We start from the raw sequence: 4,344 nt of genomic DNA on the forward strand, positions 1-4,344 counted from the left end.
TCCATATCGTTTCAACTCTCTTCTTCCTTCCTTCACAATAAAGGGTCCAAAAAAATCAAGCCCACAATAAGTAAAGGGGGGAGATGTCTTAATTCTCTCTCCTGGTAGATTTGCCATTTGTTGAACCTCAGTTGTTCTGTATCGTCTACATTTTACACACTTGTAAATGTGTGAGGAGACCACACTTCCAAATCCTAGGACCCATATTTCGTTTGTGCGCAACTCATTCATGGTCATGCCCCTTCCTTGATGCTCATGATGATGTTTGACCAGCAGAGCTGACACATGAGATTTTTTCAGAAGTATTGCAGGATGCTTTACATCATGGTGTAAGGCTGACTGAGACAGCCGTCCTCCAACCCTGAGAACATTGGTTTCGTCCAGGAAAGCATTCAGCTGGCGTAGCCTGTTGTGCCTGCTCAAAGTGTGTTCCTTCTGGCCTCTTATTTTCTTTATCTCTTCAGCAAATGCCTCTTCTTGTACGAGTTTGATGATGAAGATCTCTGCTTCTCTTTGTTCTTCAAGATTAGTCGACTCATTAGTTCTCGACTGAAATCCCTTAAACTCTCTGACAAATCTCTTGAGCCTGGCAATTGCTCTCACCACTCTGGACCAGTCAGAAAATTTAGTTAAACGGTTTACCATTGGATTCTGTTCTCTTGCTTTAACTGCATGAACATGTGCTCTCCGAAGTTCAGGATCAGTAGCCTCAACTTCTCCCACCATTCCCACTTCATGTGGGAGATTTTGCTGCCAAAGGAAGTTGGGTCCTTTCAGCCAGTTAGATTCTTTAATTTGAACTGCAGTCAATCCTCTTGAGGCTCCATCGGCTGGGTTGTCTTCAGAGTTGACATATCGCCATTGTTCAGGTTTTGTGCTAGATCTTATTCGCTGGATGCGGTTGGCCACGAATGTTTGGAACCTTTTAGCATCATTGTTCACATAGCCAAGGACCATCTTTGAGTCAGTCCGGTAATACTCTTGCACATTTTCAATCTCCAGCTCGCCTCTGATGATATCACCAATGTGGACTGAGGTCACAGCTGAAGATAACTCAAGCCTTTAGTTTGGTAGGGGCTACTCTTGCTTTCCCCAAGACAAGTGAACAACTTATCTGTCCTGTTTCACTCACCGCTCTAAGGTATGAGCATGCACCATACCCTTTGAAGCTTGCATCGGAAAAGTTGTGAAGCTCATATAGTGAGACTTCACCAAAGTTTGATGGAAGGTAGCTTCTTGGAATCTTTAGAACTGCCAAATGAGGCAGATCTTTGAGCCATGACTCCCATTGTGGCTGGATGTGCTCGGTGAGAGGTTCGTCCCAGCTTACCTTGTCTCTACACAGCGTTTGAAGAATCTGTTTGCCGACAAGTAGGAATGGAGCCACAAAACCTAGTGGATCATAGACTGAGGCAACAGTTGAGAGAACCCCTCTCCTTGTCAGTGGGTTTTTCTTTTACCTCCACCCTGAACTGAAATTCATCCGCCTCAACACACCACTGAACTCCAAGTGCTCGCTCGATATGAAGTTCTCCTAGAGCCATGTTTAGATCTTTGGTCTGAGGGCATTCTTGTGGTAGAATTGTTGCAATCACACACTCATCGTTGGATACAAACTTATGTAGCCGTAGATTTCCTGTTTTGCACAGAGCTCTTGATTCCTTTACCAGGCGTATGGCTTCAGCAGTCGACCTTACACTTGTCAGGCCATCATCTACATAGAAGCTTCTTTGGATGAACTTGATGGCTTCTTTGCTGAACTTGCTTTGGCCTTGTGAAGCTAGGTATTTCAGTCCAAAGTTGGAGCAACTGGTGGATGATATGTCTTTTAATTATTCTAGGTGAATAGAACACTTAGGATGTGATTACACAACAGTCAGTATTACACTTTGGAGTCCAAATAAAGTTTACAAGTTAAGATTTTATTTAAAAATTAATACATGTTCTCCAACAATGAGATGGCAGCCATGGTACTCAATGTGTTCAGTCAAAAAAAAAAAAATCAGATTCCACAAAATATTGTCATAACGGAATGTATTAGAAACCTACATGTTTAGAAAAATATATTTCACATGTACAAAAATTCTCAAATTTTATTAAAAAAGTTGCAAGGAATTGAGAGAAATGTTTCTGTGGCTGAATGCTAGTATGTTGTGACTGACATCAGACATCTTCACCAGCAGGCTCCACACGCTATCTCTGGTTTGGCACCGCATTCCTGAATACGAGATCTGTTTGAATACATTACAGGATAATAACAAGAGGTCAGTTGTGTTTTGTGAGGACAGATACAAACAGGTCGTCAGCTCCTCTGTAACGCACACGTACTTACTCAGGCACATCTTTGCAGCTGTATGTTATCCCTGTATCTAGAGTTTGCGTCAAATTCTTCAAGGATGGATCTGTACAGTTTGATCTGAAGAAGTTAGATGCAGAACAGAAGCAGTGAATGTAGGATCAATATTAAAATATTGTATGCACATTGTGGTGACAGATTTGTGTATAAAGAGAAAATCTTACTTGGCATTCTGCTGTAAGACCATAACAACATTCAGGCTTTTGATCCTAGAGGCCTGAAACCTCACCACCTCAATGCTTGCAAAAATGCTGATGAGAAAAAAAAGAACAGCAGCTTAGAGTACAAAATTAACTAGATATTGCTGTCACCACAACACAACACCACATTTTTCTGATATATTCATCTATCTGGCACTTGAGCCCACTTCTAAATAATTTCCAAGGTGCTAAAAGGATCAGTAGTCACCTCAAAGAATTATTGTCGCTGCAGATATGATAGGGTCACACTAAGGAAAAACTGTGGTTGTAGACCGTGGCATTATTGGAAGTATTGTGACCATCTACAATGAACTTGAGCCATGAGACTGCTTTTGAAACGGTTGCGCTTAAGATGAGGACCAGATCAGTAACAGCTTCCTGCTAGCTGCCATCTTCAAAGCAGCTCCGATGTATCAAGATGGTGATAAAACAGCAATAAGACAGAATAAGTCTGCTATCAGTTTGTGATTAAATGAGGCCAATCTAGCAATTACAATGTGTTTGTGATAAATTGATGAAAACCCCAAATCTGTTACCATTTGTTGCAAATTTATTGCTGTCACAATATTTTACATTAGAAGAAAATCTATACTATGGTAAATGGCCTGTATTTGTGTAGCGCTTTACTAGTCCCTAAGGACCCCAAAGCGCTTTACACATCCAGTCATCCACCCATTCACACACACACACTGGTGATGGTTAGCTAACTCCCGAACTCTTGAGCCACGATCGCCCATATTATCTACTTACAATCAGAGTCCAGCCAGAATTTCATCGATTTGAAAAAGAAATTCTCCCACAAACAGTGATAGTTTGCTGATGGACCACAATAGCATGTGTTGTCTGTCTGCGTTCATAAGTTAGCTGGTACTTATTTGAAAACCTTTGCCAATCTATCCGAGTCTGTGATTGTTTAAAGTCAGGTCGGCCCCCACCAGGGGACCTGTGCAACTGCCTTTCTATCAAAATTGGTCTCCCTGAGGTTGTGGGCTATGCACGCTCAACCACTGAACAATGAATTGTTCACAACATCTACTTTATGCGTTGACTATTTCTTCTTCAGTCCCCTTTCTCACTCAGTGTATGTTAATAGACCTCTCTGCATTGAATCATACTTGTTATCTCTGGCTGTCTTCCACAGCATGTCTTTTGTCCTGTCTTCCAAACGGTTGCAGCAGATGCCCCTCCCTGAGCCTGATTCTGCTGGCGCTTTCTTCCTGTTAAAAGGGAGTTTTTCCTTCCCACTGTTGCCAAAGTGCTTGCATTGTGCAACAAAGACAATGATAACTGTTTTTAATAGCACTTCTCTTAATCTGCAATGACGTCTTAACTTAGCTTGAAACTCAGCACATATATCACTGTTAAATTATTTGGTGGCTCTAATTACCACTAAATGAAAAGAGATTCTTTTACTTTTCTCAGTAAAAGTCATAAAACTGTCAGAGAAGCAGAAGCAGTCCTACCTTGTTGGATTGAATGGTGTGTTGATGGATCCACTTAGCATTGCTGTGACATCACCACAGGCAACATCTGCAAACTATGCACAGCATTTCATTCAGAAAAATCTTTAATCAATTTGTTCACTCAACTTTTCCTTACTTTATGGTATTTATGTGCTCTCTGAATTCATGCAAAAGCTACTTTATTTAAAGCTGTGTGTTACTTGCATTTGCACAATGTATCCACATAATTACAGCATCTAATTGACCATTTTGGTATTTTTCCTTTTACACACAGTACAAATCAATTTTTCTGGGACTGCTGCACAATTCACCGAACTGGAAAACA

The sequence above is a fragment of the Haplochromis burtoni genome, unplaced genomic scaffold (assembly GCF_018398535.1).
Source record: "Haplochromis burtoni strain Fernald_Lab_line unplaced genomic scaffold, NCSU_Asbu1 Contig_58, whole genome shotgun sequence".
Classification (NCBI taxonomy): Eukaryota; Metazoa; Chordata; class Actinopteri; order Cichliformes; family Cichlidae; genus Haplochromis; species Haplochromis burtoni.